This window comes from Protopterus annectens, chromosome 1.part2 (genome assembly GCF_019279795.1).
Source record: "Protopterus annectens isolate FY-2018-M chromosome 1.part2, PAN1.0, whole genome shotgun sequence".
NCBI lineage: Eukaryota > Metazoa > Chordata > Ceratodontiformes > Protopteridae > Protopterus > Protopterus annectens.
Genome location: NC_056727.1, coordinates 1,188,694,704 through 1,188,707,410, shown reverse-complemented (window position 1 = coordinate 1,188,707,410; position 12,707 = coordinate 1,188,694,704).

Below are 12,707 nucleotides of genomic sequence, written 5' to 3'. Positions count from 1 at the left end.
ACCTTTAGAAGCACCTTTGGGAGAAGAGGCAGAGGTGGAAAAGCATACACATGAAGATTTTTCCAACTGAAAGAAAGAGCATCCACTTTCCAAGCTGTGTGATGAAACCTCTTTGTGCAAAACTTTGGCAGCTGGTGGTTTAGTGGAGAAGCGAACAGATCTATGTCTGGAGTTCCCCATGACACTGTCAATTTTGAAATACATGAAGATCCAGTTTCCACTCGTGGGGATCCATGATTTGTCTGCTTAACACATCTGCTAAGGAGTTCTGTGCTCGGCAGAAACCTTGCCTGAAGAGTTAGTTGCAAGCTGAGCGCAGTCTCCCATAAAATCATTGCTTGCCTGCACAATGGGTAAGAATGTGTTCCCCTTGTTTGTTGATGTACCACATGACAGTTGTGTTGTCTGTTAGAATCAACACCTGCCCTGGAAGAAGTAACTCCTTGAAAGCCATTAATGCAAACTGGACTGCTAACATCTCTTTCATGTTGATATGTAGATGCTGTAGTCTGGCAGGCCACTTGTCTTGTATCCACTTTCCATTTAGATGAGCTCCCAAGCAATGTCTGAGGCATCTGTCGTTAGAATCTGACTCGCCTCTGGCCGGGTCACAGAGAGTCCCTTGTTTAGGTGACATTCCTGAGCCCACCACAAAAATTCCTTTTGAATGCAAGGTATTATTTGAATGACAGTGTCCAAATCCTGGCAGTGCTGTGTCCATACATTTTTGAGATACCATTGCAGCTTCCTCATATGCAGTTTGGCATTGGGAAGCACCAGAATACAAGATGCCATGAACCCTAAGACTTGAAGGACTGTCCTTGCAGTCAGCCCGGACTGAAGAGATAGTTGATGGAAGTAACTGGAAAGATTCTTTTGTTTGTCCGGGGTTAAAAAGGCCATCTGGGCTGCTGTATTCAGTCTCACACCCAGAAAGCACATGTCTTGAGATGGTACTAGACTGGACTTTATTTCGTTCACAGAATACCCTAGGCATCTTAGCACTGCTATGACATAATCCAAATGCTGTAGAAGGTCTTCCTTTTCTTGAGCTAGAATCAGGCAGTCGTCCAAGTAAGGATAGATTTGAATTCCTTTTAGCCTGAAGTAAGCTATCACTGGAGCCAGAACCTTTGTGAATACTCTGGGCACAGTGGATAAGCCAAAGGGCAATGCAGAGAACTGATAATGAGAATTTCCAGCTCGAAAACGCAGATACTTCCTGCAACTTAGTCTTATAGGCACATGAAGGTAAGCTTCCTTGAGATCTAAAGTTACCATCCAGTGATCTTTGCCCAGCAGAGGTAAAAGCTGTTGTAACGTCAACATTTTGAACTTGGGAATGTCCAGATAAGTGTTGAGGATAGATAAATCCAAAATTGGTCTCCACGTGTTCCCCTTCTTCGGTACTAGGAACAGGCGAGAATAAAATCCTAGGCCCCTTTCTGGCACAGGAACTGGCTGAATGGCCCCTATTTGGAGCAACAGAGAAATTTGCTTGTGAGCCTCTTTTCTTTGTAGAGGAGGAATGTCTGGCATGCCTTTGAAAGGAGGCAAGGTATGGAAATAAAACCTGTAACCGTGGTGAATGATATCCAGAACCCATCTGTCTTGAGTAATTAAATCCCAATTTTCCTTGAAAAGAGACAGCCTTCCTCCCAAAGGTGCTGCCAGGCGAGAATGTACTGGCAGCTGAAAAGGCAGGTCATTGGGTCTGCTTACGAAAGGACTGACCCCTGCCCTCACCAGAAGTCTGAGCAGGGGAACTCCTGTCCTAGGCCTAAAAGAACCTTGAGCTCTGCCCCTACCACGTCTAGACCTACCCCTAGACTGGGAATCATAAGCAGGATAAGTCCATCCCTTAGTAGGCCAATTTCTACTAAACTTCGGAGGCTGCACCTGCAAAAAATCCTTAACAGTTTGCATAGACTTAGTCTTGTCCTCCATTTTCTTTAAAACTGCTTCCACAGGCGAACCAAACAACACATCAGACTGCAAAGGAGCATCCAAAATCCTTGTTTTAACATGCTCAGCTAAATTCTGATCTCTCAACCAGGCATGCCTACGAAGAACAGAACCAGTGGCAGCCACCCTCGAGGAGGCCTGCACAGCATCAAAACCACACTGCAAGGAATGTTTACCCACCTGTTCAGACACATGAACTAAATCCTGCAACTCTTTACACTCAATACCTTCTGCCAGAGCATCCACCTTAGATTTCAATTGTGAAAGGAGGTAATTCTGATATTTTAACATGTGAAACTGACAATTCAACGCCCTCATGGCTAAAGTGGAAGAAGTATACACTTTCTTTCCCCATCTATCCAAAGCCCTTGCCTCTTTATCAGGAGGAACAGGATTTTTAACAACAGAGGCCTTCACACCTTTAGGCCCCTGAGAGACAGTTTCGGGTCTGCCCTAGGACTCTTAAAAAGATACTTATGAGCTTCAGGCACCCTATAGTACCTATCCGGTTTAACTGGGGCAGGAGGCAAAGAATCAGGATTCAGGGAAGCCTCTGCAAAACATCTTCCACCACATTCAGAACAGGAGGTATAGCTAAAGGCCTATGCTGGGGTAAAAACAAGAATTCCCTAAGCCTCTTCCTGGAATCAGAGAAATCTTGACCTTCCCATTTAAAATGCTCCCTCATGGAATGCAGAGTCTCTGAAAATGAAAAATCCTCAGGAGGAGAAGCTGAAGGAGTAGAATCATCCACATCAGAATCAGAATAAGGAGGATACTCCTGCAAGTCTTCAGCCGAAGACTCAGAAGCCTCCGAACATTGCTCGAAACTCTCAAACTCAGGTTCCACCCTAGGCCTCTTATCAGGAGGGGGCATAGAACCTCTAATCATAGTACTCAAATCCTCTGCCATTTTAAGCATAAGTTTCTTAGGCAAAGACCCTGAAGCACTAGGAGAAACCCCCACTGAAGCTAAACTTGGCCTGCCTCTCAAAGAAGCCTTGGAAACAGAAGGGGAGGCTCTAACCACCTTCGGAAGAGAGGGAAGAACAGCCACCTGAGAAGCCCCCTCAGCCTGGCCTACTTCCTGAGAGGATACATCCTGTAACAGTAAAGTCTCTCCCTGAGACTCCAAAGAAACACCTGGCATAACCTCCGGCTCCACTGAGCCTTCTAAAGAACCGACGTCAGGGACTGTCGGTTCTTCCACTCTAGGCTTTGCTGCTTTGTCCTTGCGCTTTTTGGCCGAAGCGGGCGTCGGAGCATCCGACGGCATTTTATAATTACAACGCTTCCCAAAACTAACCTGGCACAGTCTAACCTTCTCTTAATAGTGCGTTTGTTAAATCTAGCACAAGAGCGGCATCCAACAACGTCGTGCTCAGGCCCTAAACAAGGTATACACAAAGTATGGTAATCCCTATGAGGTATCTGTTTCCCACAAGAAATACAGTTATTCACTTTTTCTGACATCCGGTTAAATACTGAGGCAAGAAAAAAACAAAATATTCCCCAACGGGGTACTTAGCCAACTTTGATTCGGTCTGAAACTCTGACTTCAGAAACTTTCAGAACGCCAACCTGCACTCGCAAAATTGCTTCTGCATCGGACCATGCGGCAAAAAAGACTGAGGATATGACGTCAGTCATGCGCATTAGTACCCTGACGTACTGACGTCAGTCTAATGCGCCCTGACCGACGTCAGCCATATACTTTGGTATTCGGGCCGACTGGACAGCGGACTACCCAATAGTTAGGACTGCAGCAATGTGGAATGAAGAACATCATGACTGAGGAAATGGCTTTTTGTCAATGATTAAGCTGTGTAGGAACAAACTGGGACTCAGTCCATCTACCTTGTCCTCAGACTACTTTAGCCATCAAATTTTATCATTTCTAGCATATTTATAATTAAGGGTTCTATCTCCTTCAAATTCATAGATTATATTTTCATATCACTAAGTATTCAGTTTTACTGACTCTTTCATTTCCCTTGCATTTTTCTACAGACATGCAATCATTCTATGAATAAAGTGTTTTGCAAAACAGAGAAACAATAATTTTGATTTGAGGTAAGTGTAGCTGGCCCACATAATATGCTCATTTCCTTATAAATTAGCCATGGTTACTGAATAAGCTGCACATCCATAGAATTAGTTTTTATTTTGCAAATTAGCCATGCAAACCAGATTATTTGTACAGCTTTCCTATTCTATGATAGTAATCCCTTTTTTATAGAAAGACATTTGCTTTTTTTGGAGAATGCAGAACCCCTTGCAGTGCTACTTGCTCTATTGTTAACCAACACACATTCTTTCTTAGGCACTGCAGAGCTCCCACATATCTCCTTCCTTTGTATCTTCCTTTCTTTTAATGTGCACTCATATGCAATGTGAAGACAGAGAGAGAAAGAGAGAGAGAGACCATTCCGCTAAACAAGCAGCTCAGTGCTTTACTGTTTCTTGTATCTTTATTCTGGCAGCTTGTTCCGAAAACAATGGAGAAATTCATGCAAACTCCTTTGCATGGTACCTTTTTGTGTTGCTAAAGCAGATGCAACCATTTTTATAATGAGGTAAGCGTCTCTGCTAACAGGTCTATCCATTTCAAGTCTGTCATAGATGTTAACCAAATAAGTGAGCATGCAATGGGCCTCCTCTCCATTTACATCTTCAGCATTTCTGGCCATGTGACTATAATCCAAAATAATTTCTGAACAGTGCAGAATAGAATTTAATCACATTTTAAAGCAATTTGAATGAGAGATTGTCAGTCCCAATTCACAGCACCTGTGAAGCGGATAGTAATTTAATTCTCCTTAAATAGCTCTGAGAGCTCTGAGATGTAGACATTTTTTTTCCCTGAAAATGACACCTATCACAAATTACAGTTGTTTTAAAAGTGACATTCTGATTACGGTTACTGAATTAGCTCAAAGAACTCATGAAACCGAATGTATCTTTAGTTCAATGCTGCAGTTTTAAACTACATTCCTTAATCCTGTGAAGAAACATTCAGTGGGTGAGTAATTGGCTCATTTTAAGGCAGTTTCACATTTTTCTGAGTAACGTCTCTTTTGTTGCACAAATTGCAGTATATGCTATAGTGTTATATGGTACTGTATTCTCTACTTTACAATAACTACTTGTAAAACAGTTTTCCTTGTCTCCTTCTGGGAATATATATATGCATAGCAGAGTTTATTGTCAGAATACTACTAATTTAACTTTTTTTCTTCAGAATGTTTTTGAAATCTTGTTTTGAGGGTATACTTCACTTTGTATGTACTCAGCATGATGAATGTTCCTCATTCTTTTTGCTTGTCTTGATTTCTGCAACCAAAGGATACCTTAGAAGAGTTAGATATAAAGTTCAGGTTGATGCTAGAAAGTGTGATAACAAACCTAATGGAACTAGTTTTCAAAATGGTTTCAAACAACTTACGTACAAATATGGTAATTCTATGACAGTTGTCCATGCCCAGACAAAAACTGGAATGAACAACTTGTTTTTTCTTTAACTAAACATATAATTTACTAGTCTTCTTGAATGGTGGTTTACTTCAAAAGTATAGACAGATAGGCATATGCCAGGTATACCATGTTGTATGCTTTTTAAGACTGATTTTTTGGTGTCTTGACTGAACGATCGTGGCAGTCAGCACCTCCTCTATACACACATACATACAAATATTTCAAGCACAGGCATTAAATGCCCTTCTAGCTTGCCAATATACCAAAACACTTGTTCCCATAATAAGTATCCAGGCTGTTCTTAAAAATATCTAAACTAGTACTTGCTTCAATGTAATTTGGTAGTCTGTTCCATGCATCAGCTATTCTGTCAGAGAACCAATTAGTACACTTCTCAGTCCTATAGAATCTTCTACATATGTTACCTGATGGCTTTGTAGTACTTTTGATAACCCCAAACATTCCCAGAGGTAGTTGTCCCTAAATGCCCTATATACCTGAATAAGATCTCCTCTTAGATATCTGTAAGAGACACTGTACAAGTTCAGATATTTTAGTCTTTCATGGTAACTTAGATTTTCACATACATGGATGCCCTTGGTATATTTCAGCTGCACTCTTTCCAGTTTACTCATGCTTGTTTTCTTATGGGGTTTCCATATTGTTATTCCATACTCAAGTTTGGGTCTAATGTAACAAACAATGACTTAATTGTTTTTGATTTCCTAGACTTTATACATCTTTTTACACAACCTATAGTTCTATAACTATCATTAACCAATTGGTTGATATGATTAGAAAACCTCATAGCTGAATCTACCCATCTACCCTGGTCCATAAATGAGACTACAGTTTCAATCACTGTGTGCTTTATTAAATATTCACCTTTCAGTTTATATCTCCCAAATCTCATATGCTTAGTTTTTGATGTATTTATCAACATATTATTCTCCTGTGCCCAAATGGTCAATTTACTCAAGTTATTTTGCAGATATGCTTTATCTGTAACTCTTGTAATCAGTTTACCCAATTTCAGGTAATCAGCATATAGACTGTAGAACATCTCAGATGAAAAAGTAAGGTCTGAAAGATACAATCTAAACAAGTAAGGGCCAAGGACAGAGCCCTGTGGGACACCCTGACTGTAACCAAGGATTTCACCTATTACCTCTATTATCTTGATAACTATTTTTTAATTGCAGCATGAACTATTTAGCAGAATTAGCAGCATCAGAAACATATGCATGTCTAGAAACATCCACAGTCCCGGGTAAGGAGATATAGCTTGAGAGGCAACATCCTGTGCAACACTATACTTTGCTGTACAAGTTGGTATACATTTCCAAAACTCCTGGTGACATCTCTGGTTATACTCAGCAGCAGTTTTGTAATAATAAAACTTGTAAAGAATTAAACAGATAAGAAAAACATAATATAGTAACAGCACATTGTAAATGAGCAAACTCTTAATTCCAAAGTCCAACTGTAAATGTTGCTGATATAATGCAGCTAGCATGCTCACTGGAGGCAACTGGATAAACACGTGAGAAATTGCATGGAACTTACATGTTTCTTGTGAGCTGTTTTACTACAGGCAGCAAACAGAGCAGTTGCACTGATAACTACTGTACAAGTAAAATGAGTGTCAGCCCCTCTAATCAGCTGCATGATGCAAACTGGCAGATGATAATTAACAGATGATACTATATAGCACCATGTCTTACAAAAAGTTCTTAAACTCTAGGTAAGAACCATGACAATAACATTTCATATGCTTTGTAAGCTCCAGTACCTGCTGATTATCAAGCTTCCTTCCCGTGACTGTGTGAGAATAAATTATCATGGAAGCTGCCATGGTGGCAGTAATCAGATTTCATATTTTATACTTTAGTTCCTACCCTAGTGGCTAACATGCATGTTCACAGATGCAAAGACCTACTATACCTTCCCCACATACATATGGTCTCCTTTACATGCACAATGAATGCTGTTCCAAGAAAAAAGATCAGCATACACTGCGTACCATGTACCCCTCTATCTGGCAAGTATGATCATGTCATCAGGCTAGACCATCTTCTTCTTTGAGAAAGGGATGGCCAGTATCAGCCAACTACTCCCACCCCCCACCCAACAGGACCTCCAAAACCAAGGCTGTTAGACAGTCCTGGGACATCTGCATCACATTCTGAGTTTTATCCTTCTGTATTACAAAGCCACTTTGTATTGCAATAATTTTTATACGGTTTCAGGCTTATGATTTCCTGTAGCCTTCAAGGCTCCATCCCCCCTTCTCAATCAGCCCATTCATTCCTCCAGGGGGTGAAACTTCCATAGCCCACTCATGGGGTGAGCAGTGGAGTGGCAGCATTATCATCCTCTCTGGGGGTGGTGGCTTACACTGTACATGCCCTGAAGTAAAAAAGGGTTGGCATATAACTGACATATGAAATGAGTATGGCTTTCACTTTCATAAGAGACATCCTTTCAAGGGAAAGTACTCAATGATCTGTGCTTTTCAACAGGGGATCTACAGAGTTTGACAATAGACCTCTGCCTCTCAGCCCAACCCTTAATAGGCAAGTATGCAAACTATGTGATGCATCTCCATTCCTCTGATTCCCCAGTCAGTTCCTCCAAAGAAGAGACTACTAATTAAACAGAGGTAGGTTGGATCTTAGTTAAGACTCTATCTTTCTATGCCATGGTACTTACATGAACCTGCATTGTAAGCACTTTGAATGTAAATATCAAGCACAATACAACATGTTCAGGAAAGCTTGCAATTATCAGTATTATAGTCTTTATCATTTTTGGCCATATAAATATACCTAAATTCTAAATATGTAATATGGGTCTACTTTAGATTGACGAAAAGTCAAAATGTCAAACGCTCACATGACAGGCAGGCAATGTTTATTTTTTTGGATTGCAGTACAGTGAGGATTGGAATATTTGACCTTTCCTCACTGTAGTGCGATCTCGGAGTTGGAATATATATTTAGCAGGGGGTGGGGGTGGGGCTGAGCAATTTCAAATTTCTGCATTTACGCTCATGTGAACGTTCGACATTTTGATTTTTCGTCTATATAATATAGACCTTGTAATATAACAATTTGACAAAAATGAAAATGGGTCTTGCGAAAGGCAAACATGCAGATCATCTCTTGTTTTGACTAAAACTAAGGTTCATTTACCCCAGAAATTTGAAAGAAAATTGATATCTATGCCTGCCTATATCATAAGATTTTTTTTTCTTTTGGGCATGTTTGTGTTTGCATGTGTGTACAAAAACATAATTGTTTTACATGTTCAGAATTAGTCCAAGCAAACTGAAATATATTCCATGCATTATAATTGTTTTACATGTTCAGAATTAGTCCAAGCAAACTAAAATATATTCCATGCATGCCAAAAGTCTGTACAAGCTAACACTGTTTCTGCAAGGGCTTCACCCACATTAACAGTTCTGTGCAAATGGTAAAACTGCACTGCATAATAAACTTGTTTTAGATATGTTGTGGTTGTTTTGAATGTGCTAATATTCTTCTAACAGGTTGAAAATGTTGTTTACTGCACAATATTACTCTGAATTTGAAACATTCAGCAAGGCAAATTCATTCTAAAGGCTTTATACTAAACCTCACTTGCGTAAGATTTCTATTCATGCTAGAGATGATCTGCACGCTCAATTCTCTTAACTTAAATTTCTCTGTCAAGCAGATATTTTCCTCACTTTACTAAGATCTGCATATGTAAAGTATGTTTTGCACTTGTTAAAGTTTAACAGAAATATTAAATATGATCTACTCATGTTAAAATAGATTCTTGCATACAAAAGTAAACTCTACATAAATAGATGTATTTTGCATCTTAGCTCTGGCTAAATGTTTTCAGACTTTGATAAAACTGTTATACAAATAAGGTCCTGCACATGTTAAATATGTAAAGTGCTTCCAGTAGTCATAGAGTTCATCTAAGTTTGAAGCAACATACTATACAGCAAGCAAAGTGATGGAAACCACTAATCCAGCTCCATTATGTAGCGGAATAAAGCCCACACCATGAACAATATGGCCAAGGTTTGATTGGCAGCTTAAACTTGTCTGCTTTTCTCACTGTCTTGGGGAGAGTTTGGTGAAACACATATTAGTGGTACAGTCTCCACTTACAATCTTTTGTAAAGATTGGTTATCCGTTCAGGTGCTTCCTTTCAAGAGGCACACCCTTGTAGATGCCTGTTACACATAGACCTCTTTGAATATCAATGGACTCTTGCAATGCAGAAATGTGAGAGTTTAAAAGAAATCCTCTTATTCCCAACAGATAACACTCTTCAGATCACCTGAACTCCACCTCTACTGGAATTAATTCCATTGATTTTTCAGGCTCTCACCTGTGCTGGAATGAACAGGGAATAGAGCACTATGGGAAGTTAGATGTTCTCTAGGATTATGCATTTTAACCAACTAATCAACTAAACTAGCTGACTACCTAACTAAAATATAATAAAAATGTTGGAAACTGCAAAGAATTTCTGCTTTATTTTTATTTATTCCTTTTTGCTTTTCATTTTCCACCATATTTATATCAAACTTTTTCCAAGTGCAAATATCAAGGATTTGAATTTCATATTAATTAAAAAAAAATGATGTAGAATGTGAATCCAGTATTGACATTAAGGGGCAGTGGTCCTCATACGTCCATGCAGAAGGGTTTTGTCTTCCACACCCACTGAGGCAACCTTGGGGTAAGGAAAATTTCTCCTCGGTTACCTCATTTGAAATGAGCATTTTTGATATACAGAAAAAAATCCCAGTAGTGGCCATTATAATAACCATAGCTCTCAGCATTTTATTTTTCAACAGCTTCATTTCACAACAAACACTTCAGTGTAGGAAAAATTATGGTGGTTAAGTGTCAGATGCCATAATAGTGAGGTACAGGGAACCTTCTTCAGAATAACAGAAACAGCTGCATGTTGTAAGAATCCTGACATCACCATGCACGAAAGAATGAATAACCAAAATGGAAAAGGGATGATAGCATTGTGGAAGATCGTTGAAAAACAGAAGCAGGACATACGAGAATGTGCACACACTATATCATTTGTGTTTTCTGTCTGAGCTACGGGAGTGACAGGATACTTCACATCATGTGGTTCATCAAACAGTTTGGTGCAGAACTTAGGGTAATGGCCGCAGTAGGAATTAGACACACATTTGGTGGGATGCTGGTATAGTCTTAACAGGGCAACAAAGGTGCACAGGTATCACTAGCTTAAAGAAATACAAGGGTTAGGCAACACTGAAAAAGGTCAGGGAAACACTTGCCTCTGCAGTAGAAACATTTGACTTCTTGCAAACACGCAGCCTAGTAGTGAAAGCAAGAATATAACATGAGTGATAAATGGGAAAGAAGACACAGTTAATACTACTGTGAGTGGTGAACAAAACATGGCAAGATAAAACAAAAGTGGAAAGTACTGAGTGTCAGAGGCAGCAGTTTAACTAAAATGTTACTGAATTAGTAGCTCTGATTGAAGTACAATGTTTAGTGATAGAAATAAGATACAAAAAGAAGCCTATCTGGGTAGTAAATATACAAGGCTATACAGTTTATAGGACTAAAGGACAGGATAAAAAAGAGCAATTGTAACTCTCTATGTAAACAGGAGATCAAAGTAACAGAACAAACAAGCAATTATGAAGGCAATGTGGTACTGTAGGCTACATTCAGGACTGGCATTAGCAGGAACCTACACAGGAGGGATATATGCAGACATGTTAGAAGGCATCCTTGATATGGTGGGGGTGAGGCTTTAATACTCTGGATATTAACTGAACCATCCTGAATGCAGACACAGCAAATAGGATGTAATTGGGCTTGATGGCCTTCAAGGAGCATACCAAGACAGAATGAAAACATATGGTGTTTACTCTGTAGGAAAGAAGACCTACAAGGAGCAAACCATGACAGAATGGAAATATATGTTGTTTTCTGTGTAAGAAAGAAGGTGGGGGCATAATAAAATTAGCCTTTATTGAACAAACAGCCCACCTGGGCAGCATCTTTAAAACAAAGTGGTATATAAGATATTGCAGGTACATATAATGTAAGCAGTGCAGGGGATGTCTAAGGAAATATTATTTCACAGAATGAGATGGTAATGGATTAGAAAACTTCCCAAAGAGGTAGAAGGTCAAAGACAATAACAAAATTTAAGAATTATATTAATGAATATATTGCATGGAGAGATGATAAAAAACAAAACATCAGGCTGTAGGTGAAGTAGGATTTATAACCATTCAGCAGGAAAGAAAAAGGGCAGTCTGGCTGGGCAAAGTGATTCTTATCTATTACTAAATTTTGTACTTCTACATCACCAATCTGAAATTGGATTTGAGCTAGTACAGTGACATAGGAATGAAAATCCACTTATTTACAGGGATCTAGAATTGAATAATGAACCAAATATTGAATGTCCTCTCAGGCAATAAGTCAAGTCAAGGTGACAAGCTCACATATGTCAGAGGAGGGGGAAGAAATTAGTAGTGCTACTGTAGTCTATCCTTACAGTGAAAAATTATACAATGCAGTGGATACAACTCAAGAATAAGGGAAAAGCAGATTCCTTATATAATCTTTGCCCTGTATGAATGTGTAGGGGGCATTCTTTCAGCGGGACCATGGAGCACTCAGCTCACTAAAATACCCAATCCCTCTTGAACTAGGTTAACTAGTTCATATAAAGCAAATTTCTAACCTATGGTAGGTTATTTAATAAGACTAACCACCAAGCCCATGACTACAATGGGAGTCTCTATTATTTCAAACAGCATTTCATTGGAAATGTCACTTGTCGAATTGTTCTGACTGAAATCGCATTACAGAAGGGATCAGGAAATTTGCCCTTTCCCCACTGTAGTCTGATCTCAGAGTTGGTATATATAATTAGTGGGAGGCATGGAGGTTCACTGAATGGCATTTCCAATGAAATGCCACTTGACAATGTTTTCTTTCAATGAATTAAAATAGACCCCTAAAATGGGATCATTAATAAATAAGAATTGACTATATAGTGGCGAACTGGCTGCTTGTGGTTAGTGAGGCAGGAACAACAACAAAAAAGAAGTTATGGATAGACAAATAGAAATATAGATCAATAGACAGACAGATGGGATGGCATCTAAGCAGGAAGACACATATACAGAGAGAATTTAAACGTCATCTGACTGTAGTCATAGAGAAGACTCTTGCCTGTCATACTT